The 15,536-nt window shown below is 45.6% G+C and overlaps 1 protein-coding gene across 1 annotated transcript in view; it reads left to right on the top strand.

Annotated features, from left to right (window-relative positions):
* Window positions 1–15,536, top strand: part of TRPC4 (transient receptor potential cation channel subfamily C member 4) — a gene marked incomplete at both ends in the record, with an annotated part of 226,363 nt that overhangs the window by 190,032 nt on the left and 20,795 nt on the right. The window lies entirely within an intron of this gene.

Raw genomic sequence — 15,536 nt, forward strand, 5'->3', positions numbered from 1 at the left:
TGGTTGTCCACCTATTTGAATTCCACCACTGATCAGGGGTCTCCAACCTTTTTCAATTGGTGGCCCAATAGGAGAGGAAGGGGCAGGCATCTTACGTGCACATGCGCAAATGTGAATGTGGCCACACATGTATGTGTGCACACAAACAGGGCTGTGAGCATGCGTGCAAGGCTCTCAGTGACAACAGTGCCTGTGTGAGGCTTGTGGCGCCACTGCCAAGCTTGCAGCGATGCTACCACCAGCATGAGGATCGCACCACGGCCTGCAGCAATGCCACCTCAGTGTGAGGATTGTGCTGCCGCCCCCACACAAGGATCACTCCACAGCCCTGGCGCAAGGATTGCACCCCCACCCCCACACAAGGGTTACACCATGGCCTGCAGTGATGCCACCCCGACGCAATGCCCGCACTGCCACTCCACACAAAGATTGTACCACGGCCCACCTGCTGCTTACAGCACTGCTGCCACCCATGCAACTTTTGTGGCAATGCCGCCACCTTTGTGTGGCATGCCACCTGATGCTTTGTGGTGCTGCTGTCCCCACACAAGGCTTGTGGCAATGCTGCTTCCCACGCGATACTCGCAGCACTGCCACTGCCCACACAACACTCATGGTAATGGTGGCATGGGGGGGTTGAGCATGTGCACACATGCATGCACTGCCCAGCTACTCACGTGGCCCAGCAGCCAAAAGGCCACAGCCCTGTAATGGACCACGGCCCATAGGTTGGAGACCTCAGCCCTACATGACTGGGACCTGATGATCTGAAGAACCCTTTTGTCCAGGAATGGGACAACACAACAGCCAGGTGTGCCTGGATGGGTGGGCATGGGCTGGTGGGCATGACTGGGTTGTGTTATAAAATGAATGAGTCAAACTCACTCAAGATAAGGTTTAAAAATAGTTATTTTATTCTTGTGTTATTCGGACAGAAAACAAGGCAGGTGCTTAATCATAGTTGATTAATACATGTTACTTGTTTGTTATTTCATTTAGTTTGTTACAATAGTTTCCCAACTAGGTTAAACAACATTACTTTTTGCCAACTAGGCTAAACAAAGAATAATAAGCAACTGCCCAAGTAGGCTACCCAAAGATTGTGCCCAACTAAGCTAAATAAAGAACTATGCCCAAAAAGGCTAATCAAATTACTGTGCCCAACAAGGCTATTCAAATAACTGTGCCCAACAAGGCTATTCAAGTTACTGTACGTATTGCTGCCCAACTAGGCAACTCATTCACACAATCAATACTTACAAACACTCAACAACAGTTGGCCAGGCTGTGTTAGAGTGGGCTAGGAATTAGACTTTAGGGCAGTGATGGCGAACCTTTTAGAGACCGAGTGCCCAAACTGCAACCAAAACCCCAGTTATTAATTATCGGGTGGCCCACTGGGTGGGCATGGCCAGCTTGACATCACTCACATCAGGGGCACTTGGGTGGGCCTGGGCAGGACTGGGGCAGACGTGAAGGTCTCCAGCAGAGGGGGTGGGTGGGACCGGGGCGAGCACCAGGGCATGGTCCACTGGAGGAGCCTCACTGAGCCTCAGGCAATGCAGGGGGCCTCTGCATTGGAGCTCTGGGCAGCAGAGGTCAAGCACCCAGCCCGGCCCTTGAGCTCCCATGGCACCAATCCAAGTAACCAATCCAAGTAAGCAGCAGGAAGGCTCCACTTTGCAAAAGAAGAGAGAGAGAGAGAGAGAGAGAGAGAGAGAGAGAGAAGATTCCAAATGTTCATCTGTATGGAAATTCATCTTTTCCATCTCCAAGTGTAGTGATGCAAATATAAAAGTTGGATTAATTGAATGAATAGGAAATTAGAATGTATATTTATTATAAGAAGCTATTTTGCTTTATTTATTGATAATTCATTTGTATTGAATTTAATATAGCCTGTACCGTAGGACCAATGGAGATGGATATTAATTTTAAATTAAAGAAAAACCCATCTCCATTGGTCCTTCAGTACAGGCCCAATCATTCTTTCCTGTTCTGCAATAAAGTAAATAACAATATGCATAAACCTGTACATATAAGGCTAGCTTAAGTGGCATCTGGTTTTTTAAAGAGTGTGTGTAAGGTAATGGGACACTGATCCCTTTGCTGGTCTTGGGAATCTTGACAATTCCAGATCTCACTTTCCCAAATTCCAAACTCACGCTGTCCTACGCTCGTCTTCCCAGTTTGGAGTTGGAGAAGGCAAGTGAGGGAAGTAGGCTGTGAAACACAATGAGGCTGTGAAACACAGAATGCACACACACACGCACACACACACACACACACACACAGAGAGAGAGAGAGAGCGCTTCCAATCTTGTGAGCAATTCCAACAGCTAAACTAACCTGAGAGAAATTCCAAATCTCCTCACCTTCCCAAACTCCAAACTGTCCTACGCTTGTCTTCCCATTTTGGAGTTGGAGAAGGCAAGCGAGGGAAGTAGGCTGTGAAACACAGAATTCTCTCTCTCTCTCTCTCTCTCTCTCTCTCTCTCTCTCTCTCTCTCTCTCTCTCTCTCTCTCTCTCTCTCTCTCTCACACACACACACACACACACACACAGAGAGAGAGAGAGAGAGAGAGAGAGGTTCCAATCTTGTGAGCAATTCCAATAGCTAAACTAGCCTGAGAGAAATTCCAAATCTTCTCTTGCTCCCTCGACAGCGTTAAAAGAAGAAACTGGAAACCCACCAAACCCAGGGAGGCTGGTGCAAGACAAGTACTTATTCATTCCTGCTTCTTTCCGCAGGCTGCAGAAAATGGGAGGCAAGACACTGCCATGCACCATTTTAGACACACACACACACACACACACACACACACACACATATATATATATATATATATATTTGTTTTCGTAGATTCTCGCGGGTGTCTGTATGTGTAGGTCTAGAGTCTCGGGTTTCTTCCCGCGTTCCTTTCATCTTCAGAAAGTTGTGGCGACGTTTCGACGAAATCCCATCCGTCATCATCAGGCCGGAGTATTCCTCCTGCTGCTTTCAGGAGCAATGTGTGGTCTGTCTGTTCCTTTCCTTCCAACTGCCGGTGGGGCTGTGTTCCGACTGGGTGGAGGCGTGGCTGCTTTCTGATTGGGTGGGGGTGTCTTCCGACTGGGTGGAGGCGTGGTTGTCTTCTGATTGAGTGGAGGCGTGGCTGTCTTCTGATTGGGTGGATGTGTGGTTGTCTTCTGATTGGTTGGAGGCGTGGCTGTCTTCTGATTGGGTGGGGTGTGTTCTGAATGGGTGGGGTTTTTTGTTGTGTCGTAATATCCTGAGTGTTGTGATTTGGTGTCTTGAGGAGTGGGCTGTGTAGTGGCCTCCAGAGCTTTGGCTTGGCTCCGAGTTCGAGGACCCGCCATGCATCTCTGGTATGGGTCAGTCAGGTTCGTGTGTGCGTTCTTCTGCTTGGGTGATAGAACTTTTGCTTGACTTGTTCTATCTTCTGTGTGGGAGAGTTTTTGTTCTGGGTGTGGATGAGTCTTGCTGGGGCTGGTGGCATTTGGGGTTGTTTGTTGGTTTTTTAAATCCTTGTTTGCTGAAATTCGTTTGTCTATCAATGCTGGTTTCCAAATGGCATGTAGGCGGGAGGTGTCGTCTCGCTTGTTCATACTGTCTGGGTGTTTTTCTATTTCAATGGCTTCTCTGATTATTCTGCTATTGAGATGTTCTATTTTGGCGATTGTTTTTGTACCTTCAAAATTGATGTTGTGTCCCGTAGTGTTTATGTGTTGTACTAGTGAAGATGTGCGATCTTTCTTCTGTACTGAGTTCTTATGTTCTTCTACACGTACCTCTATTCTTCTGTTAGTCTGTCCGATGTATGTTGCTGGACAGGAGGCGCATGGGATTTGGTATATGCCCTGGTTTTCCAGTTCTATTTTGTCTTTGGGATTTCTCAGGATGGTTGATATCTTTCTGTCAGTGTTAAATGCGGTTTTGATGTTATGTTTGCGTAGTACTTTACTGATTTTGTCGGTTGTTCCTTTTATGTAGGGCAAGATGGCTCGTCCGTTGTTCTGTTCTTCTTCTTGGATGTTTTTCTGTTTCGGAGTCTGCTGCTGAATTATATTGGTGATTTTGTTTTTTTGGAACTTGTTTGCTGTCAATATGTCTGTCAGGGTGTGTAGTTCTGTTTGTATATGTGTTTCATCTGCAAGGCGTCTGGTTCTTGTTATTAGTGTTTTGGCTACTGAATTTATTTGTGCTGGGTGATGATGTGATTGCGCATTGAGGTAACGGTTGGTGTGTGTTTTCTTTCGGTAGACTGTGTGTCCTAGGGTTCCGTTTTGTTTTTTGTATATAAGTACATCCAGGAAAGGTAACTGGTTGTTTGTTTCAATCTCCATGGTGAATTTTATTTTGGGATGTAGGCTATTCAGGTGTGTTAGGAAGTTTTCTAGCTCCTTTCTTCCGTGGGGCCAGATCACGAAGGTGTCATCCACATATCTGAGCCACAGTTTTGGTTTGTTTGTAGTCTTTTCTAGAGCGTTAGTTTCAAATTCTTCCATGAAAAGGTTGGCGATAACTGGTGATAGAGGGGATCCCATTGGTGCGCCTTCTATTTGTTTGTATCTCTGGCCTCTGTGTATGAAGTATGTGTTTGATAAGCAGTGTTCTGCTAGTTCTATAATATGGTTAGGTGGTTGGTATTTGCTTCTTATTGTTGATAGAGCTTCTTGGACTGGCACCTGGGTGAATAGTGATACCACATCGAAGCTGACTAGCAAGTCTTTTTGGTCTATCTATAGATTTTTCACTAATTCTATAAAGTGGTATGAGTTTTGGACATATGAAGCTGCCATTTCTGCTAGAGGTTGTAATTGTTTTGCTAGGTATTTAGCTAAGTTTTGTAGTGGTGAGCCTATAGAACTTACTATGGGTCTTAGTGGGATTCCATCTTTGTGTATTTTGGGGAGGCCATATAGTTTTGGGCATCTGGATGACTTCTCCCTAGGAATGATTGTTTGTTGGATTTCTTGGCTTATAGAAGTTGATTTTATCTTTTTCTTGGTGGTCTTTTCTAGATAGGTTGTGGGATCTGTATATATAGGTTTGTATGTAGTTTCTTTGAGTAAGTTGGACAGTTTCTCTTCATAGTCTGATGTGTCCATTACCACTGTAGCATTGCCTTTATCTGCTGGTAGTATGATTATGCTGTTGTCTTTTCTTAGGTTTTGCAATGCTTCGTACTTCTAACTTTTCGTAAGTCCTGGTTAGTTGGTAGATGTCCTCCCCGTAGAGGTACCAGGACTTACGAAACTACCAACTAACCAGGACTTACGAAAAGTTAGAAGTACAAAGAGCAAGAATACTAAGTGACATACCTTTCCTATGCCAATGTCGAGACCTAAATATAAGACCAAATTGTTTCAAATTGAAATTCCACATCAATACCACTTCAACCAAACGCATTCTAAGAAGAACAGAAATGGCATTACTAAGAAATGAACTCCACAATAAAAGATTTCAATTAGACCAAACAAACAAGGACCTACTAACATTACATCTCAAACTCAGCAACATTATTCACCCAATACTATGGGACAAAGTGAAACAACTGGCGGTTTGGAGAGCAGAAACAGAGACCATCTATAAAAACAACAGACATTCAAAGAAACTCAAACAATTAGAGAACTACAACAACCAAACAACCACACCACAACAACATCTAAAACAAGTAGTGCATAACATCTCCCACAGAAGACTAACAACAGCAGAAACAAACGTCCTAGCAAAAGGTTTCAACTTCGCTGTTGCACCAAAGAAAATTCCCACAGAAACCATCATATGTGGAGTGGAAACCAGCTTAACTAAACTCAATACAGACGAAGCAGACCAAGTCAGACATGAAGTCACCCACATCCTATGCACAAGCAAACCACCCAAAAGCAACCTATCAAAAGAAGAACAAGCAGCATTGCAAAACCTAAGAAAAGACAACAGCATAATCATACTACCAGCAGATAAAGGCAATGCTACAGTGGTAATGGACACATCAGACTATGAAGAGAAACTGTCCAACTTACTCAAAGAAACTACATACAAACCTATATATACAGATCCCACAACCTATCTAGAAAAGACCACCAAGAAAAAGATAAAATCAACTTCTATAAGCCAAGAAATCCAACAAACAATCATTCCTAGGGAGAAGTCATCCAGATGCCCAAAACTATATGGCCTCCCCAAAATACACAAAGATGGAATCCCACTAAGACCCATAGTAAGTTCTATAGGCTCACCACTACAAAACTTAGCTAAATACCTAGCAAAACAATTACAACCTCTAGCAGAAATGGCAGCTTCATATGTCCAAAACTCATACCACTTTATAGAATTAGTGAAAAATCTACAGATAGACCAAAAAGACTTGCTAGTCAGCTTCGATGTGGTATCACTATTCACCCAGGTGCCAGTCCAAGAAGCTCTATCAACAATAAGAAGCAAATACCAACCACCTAACCATATTATAGAACTAGCAGAACACTGCTTATCAAACACATACTTCATACACAGAGGCCAGAGATACAAACAAATAGAAGGCGCACCAATGGGATCCCCTCTATCACCAGTTATCGCCAACCTTTTCATGGAAGAATTTGAAACTAACGCTCTAGAAAAGACTACAAACAAACCAAAACTGTGGCTCAGATATGTGGATGACACCTTCGTGATCTGGCCCCACGGAAGAAAGGAGCTAGAAAACTTCCTAACACACCTGAATAGCCTACATCCCAAAATAAAATTCACCATGGAGATTGAAACAAACAACCAGTTACCTTTCCTGGATGTACTTATATACAAAAAACAAAACGGAACCCTAGGACACACAGTCTACCGAAAGAAAACACACACCAACCGTTACCTCAATGCGCAATCACATCATCACCCAGCACAAATAAATTCAGTAGCCAAAACACTAATAACAAGAACCAGACGCCTTGCAGATGAAACACATATACAAACAGAACTACACACCCTGACAGACATATTGACAGCAAACAAGTTCCAAAAAAACAAAATCACCAATATAATTCAGCAGCAGACTCCGAAACAGAAAAACATCCAAGAAGAAGAACAGAACAACGGACGAGCCATCTTGCCCTACATAAAAGGAACAACCGACAAAATCAGTAAAGTACTACGCAAACATAACATCAAAACCGCATTTAACACTGACAGAAAGATATCAACCATCCTGAGAAATCCCAAAGACAAAATAGAACTGGAAAACCAGGGCATATACCAAATCCCATGCGCCTCCTGTCCAGCAACATACATCGGACAGACTAACAGAAGAATAGAGGTACGTGTAGAAGAACATAAGAACTCAGTACAGAAGAAAGATCGCACATCTTCACTAGTACAACACATAAACACTACGGGACACAACATCAATTTTGAAGGTACAAAAACAATCGCCAAAATAGAACATCTCAATAGCAGAATAATCAGAGAAGCCATTGAAATAGAAAAACACCCAGACAGTATGAACAAGCGAGACGACACCTCCCGCCTACATGCCATTTGGAAACCAGCATTGATAGACAAACGAATTTCAGCAAACAAGGATTTAAAAAACCAACAAACAACCCCAAATGCCACCAGCCCCAGCAAGACTCATCCACACCCAGAACAAAAACTCTCCCACACAGAAGATAGAACAAGTCAAGCAAAAGTTCTATCACCCAAGCAGAAGAACGCACACACGAACCTGACTGACCCATACCAGAGATGCATGGCGGGTCCTCGAACTCGGAGCCAAGCCAAAGCTCTGGAGGCCACTACACAGCCCACTCCTCAAGACACCAAATCACAACACTCAGGATATTACGACACAACAAAAAACCCCACCCATTCAGAACACACCCCACCCAATCAGAAGACAGCCACGCCTCCACTCAATCAGAAGACAACCACGCCTCCACCCAGTCGGAAGACACCCCCACCCAATCAGAAAGCAGCCACGCCTCCACCCAGTCGGAACACAGCCCCACCGGCAGTTGGAAGGAAAGGAACAGACAGACCACACATTGCTCCTGAAAGCAGCAGGAGGAATACTCCGGCCTGATGATGACGGATGGGATTTCGTCGAAACGTCGCCACAACTTTCTGAAGATGAAAGGAACGCGGGAAGAAACCCGAGACTCTAGACCTACATATATATATATATATATATATATATATATATATATATATATATATATATATATATATATATATATATATATATATAGAGAGAGAGAGAGAGAGAGAGAGAGATGAATTCACTGAATGAATAAGCGGGGAAAATGTAAGGTTGCTATTAAATCCCAACATGACTCCCATGGAAGATGCACAACGGAGGGGGGGGCGGCAGGGGTCTGCTGCTGTGCGGAGTAGGATTAGAGAGGGAGGGAGCGAGCCTCCCTCTTCCTCCTCCCAAACTCATTCATGATAAGGACCATAGCCTTGCCATGTGCTCCTTGCCGGCCCAGATCTAGGGCTGCAGAGCAATTTCGCGAAATCGCTCTTGAGGCTTACTTACCTGGACTCGTGCTGCAGCTGCCTCTACCATCCAGCCCAGATCTGCCCAGCTTTTGCAGCTGCTCCTTGACTCTCAGTTCAGAGAGAAAGAGAGCAAGAGCCAAGGAGCACGTGGATAGGGGGCGGGTTAGCCTGGCCCCGCCTCCCTCTTGGGTGATGGCCCGCATGCCCACAGGGATGGCTTCCCATGCGTGCCATAGTTTCCCCACTTCTGCTTTAGGGTGTCCCCTACTCCACAAGGAGGTCTCATGCTTCCAAAGTTCATCAGATTTTATTTCTCCTTTTATATCCAATTTATTTATTCCAAGTCTAAATTTATGACATGTCAGAAATGTTTCAGATGGTTCGCGTAACTCCTTTCCTTGTTCCATTATTTCTTGAAAAGTGCAGCATATTGCATTCCATACACCCACTCGATATACCAGCCGTTATCTGTTGCTCTCTCTCACACACACACATCCATCCATCCACTCTGTACCTTGTCATGACATGCATTCCAGCAACATGAATTTCCTGAAGGGTTCATGAATAGGGTAAACATGGCTATTCTTTGGTTCTATTATAGACATGATTTTATATATTTTAATTTAATTTAATTTAATTTAATTTAATTTAATTTAATTTAATTTAATTATGGGACTTGTATGCCGCCCTATCTCCCGAAGGACTCAGGGCGGCTAACAACAATAAAACAAGAATAAAAACAATGAATACAAATATTAGAAGAGATTAAATTTTACAAAGCCCCACTAAAAATCAATAAAAATTAAAACAAAATTTAAAACCCTGTCGTCAGTCCAGGTCGGCCAGTTGGAAAAGGTATGTCTTTAGGTCGTGACGAAAGGACCAGAGATAGATATATACTAGAGACTATATTCTATATAGATAGATAGATAGACAGATAAGGTAAAGGTAAAGGTTCCCCCGCACATATGTGCTAGTTGTTTCCAACTATAGGGGCCAGTGCTCATCTCCGTTTCAAAGCCAAAGAGCCAAAGAGCTTGTCCGAGGACGTCTCTGTGGTCATGTGGCCAGCATGACTAGATGCCAAAGGTGCATGGAACGCTGTTACCTTCCCACTTTAGTGGTCCCTATTTTTCTACTTGCATTTTTACATGCTTTCGAACTGCTAGTTTGGCAGAAGCTGGGACGAGTAACAGGCACTCACTCTGCTACGCAGCACTCGGGATTTGACCCGCCAAACTGCCGACCTTCTGATCGACAAGCTCAGCATCCTAACCCACTGAGCCACCATGTCCCTTTAGATAGGTAAAGGTAAAGGTTCCCCCACACATGCGTGCTAGTCTTTTCCGACTCTAGGGGCCGGTGCTCATCTCCGTTTCAAAGCCGAAGAGCCAGTGCTTGTCCAAGGATGTCTCCGTGGTCATGTGGCCAGCATGACTAGATGCCAAAGGCACACGGAACGCTGTTACCTTCCCACCCTAGTGGTCCCTATTTTTCTACTTGCATTTTTACGTGCTTTCGAACTGCTAGGTTGGCAGAAGCTGGGACGAGTAACAGGTGCTCACTCTGTTACGCGGCACTCGGGATTCGACCCGCCAAACTGCTGACCTTCTGATCAACAAGCTCAGCATCCTAACCCACTGAGCCACCTTTAGATAGATAGATATAAATTGTCGAAACCCTGTCCTTCTATGGGCATGGGGTTTCTTGTTCTTTTCTGGTTCTACCATTCTCCTGGGAGGGAGGGGGAAGCTTTGGGTTGCTGATGTGTATTTCTTTTGCTCTGTTCCTTACTCTGATGTTTCTCCATTGGGGTGAGATGGAATGTGCCATCTGCCTTATCTTTGAGTGCAGAAGAAGTGGCATAGAGAGACCAAACAGCCTTGGAAGCAGCGCCTTATCACCCCATTCCCACAGCTTTTTCACACTGTGGATTGGCTTGTTTGAACCGTCCATATCAAGGGTCTTCAAACTTGGCCCTTTTATGACTTGTGGGCTTCAACTCCCAGAATTCCTCAGCCAGGCATAAAAGGGCCAAGTTTGAAGACCTCAGCCCAGATGGATAGTTGGGGTGAAGTTACTATTGATTCTTTTGACCTATTGATTTGTGCAGGAAACCCTCAGATCATGCCTTCTATTCCTGCTGTCAACATCTCTCAATAAAAGCTACTTTTGAAATGAGGTTCATTTCAAGAGTTCTGCTTTCTTGGGAGGACTGCTTGAGGCAGGTCCTTACATTAGGCAGGATCTGCAGGTTGGTCAACCCAGAGGGAAAAACCCTACCATGGGGACCGTGCAAATGATGTCAAACCATGGAGGTGAGAGGAGAGAAGAGAAGGCAACCTTTGTGGGGAAGCTCCCCCCATGGATGGCCTGAGTGGGAGCAGCTCAGATTCCTACAGCTTTTCCAATGAAGCCGTGACCAGAGAGAGTTGGGATAAACCTAGATGGTTGATCGGCATTGGAAGGAAGGAAGAATGAGAGGCAAAAGCCAGGAAGGTGACCCTTAAGTATGGCAGCCACCAACCGGGGTGAAAGCAAGAGATGGAGAGTTTGCTCAACTTCAGTGAGGAGGACAATGAGAGCCCAGCCCAATCTGAATGCTTCCTCAAGCAAGCCATCAACCTGATGATGGAAGGTTTTAAGTCCCTTAAAGAGGAATAGGAAGACCCTTGCCAGGACTCGATGGTGCCAGAGATGGTGGAGGAGGAATGCCAGGAGGGTGAGTTAGCTAACCCAGGTCCTTCTACCTGCATGTGAGAGGCTATGGAGGCCATGGCTGCAGCAGCCACCCCAGCGCAGATCACCCCAGCTGGGGGAGATGGGTGCTGAGCTGGACAAAGAAGAACCCACCAGGCCAGCTGACAGGTACCACTTTTGGGAGTGAAATATGATGGAGCATCTCAGCAACTGGGGGTTTTCCTAGCCCATGTCCTGAGCTACATGGAAGAATATGGACAAGACATTCCTAGCAAGGGTGAGAGTCATGACCATGGCCCTGGAGAGAGTGGTGGCTCAATGGATAATGACCTGCATAACGCTGATGCCCCCGAGCTCCAAAGCTTCAACCAAATTCATGGCTTCCCTGAGGACCCCGTAGCTGACAGGAAGGCCAGAGAATGCATTAAAACCATGAAGCAAGATTGTCGCCCAGTGGCTGAGTATACGGAGGAGTTTAGAGACCTGGCATGCTGTCTCAACTGGCCAGAGGACCTAGTGGGTCATTTCAAAGATGGGCTGAACAATGACATGTACCACGCATACATCACCAGGGGAGACCCAAACTGCCTCAACGATTGGTGTATCTTGGCTGAGGAAGCTGAGATCGACCAAGCCCAAAGCCAGCAACTCCTGGGGCAAACCTGGAGATGCTCACCCCCAAGGGGAAAATGAGAGGCGGCGAGACTCCCCATCGCAGCTCTGCGTTCAACAGTTTGCTTCAAGTGTGGTAAGGAGGGGCACCGAGCTTCAGTATGCCGTTCAAAGACCTGCTGTCAACATTTCCCAATAAAAGTTCGTTTTGAAATGAGGTTCATTTCAAGAGTTTTGCTTTCTTGGGAGGACTGATTGAGGCAGGTCTTTATATAGATAGAAAAATAGATATCGATATTGATATTGATATTGATGAGAGATGAGAGATAATAGATAATAGATGATAGATAGATAGATAGATAGATAGATAGATAGATAGATAGATAGATAGATAGATAGATAGATAATAATTCATTACAGACATGACCAGGTGGGTGTGGATGGGTGAGTGTGGAGGAATGGGCATGATTGGTTCGACATGGATGACTTGGCACAGATGACTTGACACAACCATATGGGCATGGATGAGTAGGAATGAGCAGGTGGATGCAGATGGCTGGGCATGAAACAAATCACCCTGGCCAATGGGACATGGGGACAACTCAATGTCCCACCAGCTGCTCACCTCTCCAAACTACCAGCAGTCAAGTACATGCCTCCCAAAGCCCATGCTGGAGCCTGATGGTCAATCCGCAACCTCACCCAGAGAAACTTCCTTTCAGATCTGGGGGGGCAGAGTTTGAAAGAGCACAAATCTCCAGATGCATTAATAGTCTGCGGTGATGCCAGTGCTCTTGTAATTGTACCTGGGACTCACTCCACTCAACAAATTTTCCATCACCAGTTGAAGTCCTCCATTTCCTGCCTGGCTTTTTTTCTTAATGGTGGGATGAGGGATAGCTTTCCGATGGGGCAGTGTCTCCCTGGTGTGTGACAGGAGTCCTTCTGCCTTCCTGCTTCCCCTTTCCTCTAACTCTCCTTCCCTTCCTCACAGCTGCTCACTGGCTCACTGGCTGCCAACACACCCAGAATTGCACACCCACAGCTCCTGGTACACCCAGTGTAAATACTGCAAACATTGACATATTTTTGCACTGACAATATAAGAGACAGCCTGTTACTTTTGCTTCACTTTGGGGGGGAAACAGCGGATGTTTTGAGGAGATTAGAAAAGCTCGCATACAGAATGGGAAGTAAAACCTCATATGTAAAATTAATTGGATAATGTGATTTATGACGTGTAGATAAGGGCGGGGATTGTATGTGTTACAATGGGTTTGGGGGGAGGAGATCTCAGATTCTGGCAGCCCCCCATGAATGCCTATGTTTCGTTTCATTATTAAGACTTTTTAGATAAACAATGCCTGCATTTTGTTTGAACTGTCTCATTTATCGGAACCATGACATCATGCCAGAATCTTCCTTCTTTCAAAGGGGGATCCTGAACCCCCACCGCTGTCTCCGGTAAGAGAGATAAGCTGGCAAAGATTCAGAGAAGAATCCTCAAGATGGAAAGGGAAAGCCTGGCTGCTGGCGAAACTTCTGAAGAGAAAATAATACAGTTTTCTGTGGGAAGATGAATTTGGGCCGATCTCCAACCCTCAGCAGATAATTGAGCCTATCTGGTCATCAGGCTGGAACCACTCCAGTGGAGACTACAGAGGCCAGACTGTGCTGCAAGAGGCCCCCAGAAGAAAAATGGGGGAGAGATGACAGACCATCTGCCACTGAGAATTTGGGTGAGTCGAACATCCTGTCTGCAGATCAGACAGCCTGCCAGGAAGTTGGGGAACCCCCACAAGTGAAATGCCAATAACCTTTGAGCTTACCACAGCTAATAGAGGCTTTGCAACAGCTGGGGGTGGTGCAGAAGCCTGGAGATCAGGAACTGGTTGGAGGACCACAGCAAGGGTGGCAGCAGCAGGACCCAAATGTGCAACCCCTGAACATACAGCAGGACCAGTGGGGCCAGCAGCAGTGAGGGCCCTGGCAGCCATTAAATCAACAACCATGATGGCGCCAGCAGCAACTGGAGACACAGCAACAGCAGTGGGGACCCCAGCAACCATTTAACCAATAACCAGGGTGGGGTCAGCAGCAATGGGGGCCCCAGCAACCAATGATGAGCACTTCAGAACAACCTTTGATGGGGAACCAGAGAAACTGATTTTCTTCCTCAATCAAGTTCACTCTCATTTGAATCACTGGGCCTATCTCTGTCTGGACCCAGGTGCTATGGTCAATGTGATTGTGTCCAGCCTAGAGGGAGAAGTATCCGAATGGTTGAACAATTTATATAATAAGCAGGCCCCTGAATTGGAGGACCCCCAGATTTTCCTCCTGGGGATGAGCAAAGGTTTTGAGGACCCATCTATTGCCCTCAATGCGGAAGAACAAATCCATAAAATAAAGCAAGCTGGCTGGCCTGCCCTAGAGTACGTGTCAGGACCCACCCCAAACCACGTCTTAGTAAGACAAAAACTCTTGGAGTCAGTTCTAGTCCAAAAGGAATCTTTACTAGGAAAATGCTTGGTTGTTGGAATACAAGACAGGACTTTGTATTGTTTTACAAATTGAAATTTTATAAAGGGTGCCCGGTTCAACCCCACCTTCCCTCAACCCCATTTGGTCAGCACCCATCCTTCTATTTCGTGTCATCCCTTTCGTGGGGGAAAAAGGAACTTTGAATCTTTATGGTTATTGCCTTCTTCCTCTCCAGAATTAAAAGAAAACACAAGCCAGATACCTTCTTCTCTAACCCTCCCTTTTGATCCCCCCAGTTCAAAAGGTTTCCTTGGTCTTTGAAAAAACCTAAGGCAGGCTGAATCCACATATGCTCCTCCTTCCTCGGGAGATGGCAGAATCCACATGGGGGGGCGATAATGTTTTAAACATACATTTATGAATGTGATATAAATGGATTCTGACATCATGTATGGGAGTTTCGAAAGATGGCAGGTTGTATAGAGAGATGGCCTGAGCAATCCATAATTCATCTTTTTAGAGAAGGGTTAGATGACCACCTTTCTAAGGCATGTATCTACTGAGCTGTGCCTGACCAGCTGCATGAATGGTACCAGGCAGTGGTGAAATTATATGTTCAGCTCACCCGCTATAAGAAGCCTCTCCTTCCTGAAAAACCTTATTAGTTTTTATAAGGTTAAAGAAGAGGGTAAGGGAATGGGGGTTTGGGATAGGGTAGAGGAAAGGTTGGGGGAGAGGGTTGGGTTTTCCCCCAATAACATTCAATATTTTGCAAACAGCATATTGCCTGGGTAAATATACATAAATAAAGGTAATAAAGCTAGTAGTAACAATGATAGGTATAATAGATTATCAAAAACAATACTAAATTTTCAATGTATAGTATCATTCTTGGGCTTGGATAGGGGCCTCGAGTTAAGACGCGCTAAGAGGCCCCTGATCAGATTTTTAGCCGGTTATTTTAAGAGGTTAGGGAGGGGGAGGGAGGGGGGGGGGTGGGGAGGGAACCTGTAACCGGCACTCAGTCTGGACCTGTTAGAGGTCCTGACGGGACGGGGTTGGGGGAGGTGGCTGCTGGCGCTGGGAATGTGGGGGTGGGGCATCGAATCCCCACGGCGATAGGGTATGGCAGCAGGTGTTTGCGCGGAGAGTCATATCAACATCTGGGATCGCGCCCCCGCTATCTTCGAGCGGTGGCGCGCTCCGACCCTCCGGTTAGCACCCTCTTACCCGGGGATGAGGGTGATC

Source organism: Vipera berus (assembly GCF_964194415.1).
Source record: "Vipera berus genome assembly, chromosome: 2".
In the NCBI taxonomy this organism is placed as follows: domain Eukaryota; kingdom Metazoa; phylum Chordata; class Lepidosauria; order Squamata; family Viperidae; genus Vipera; species Vipera berus.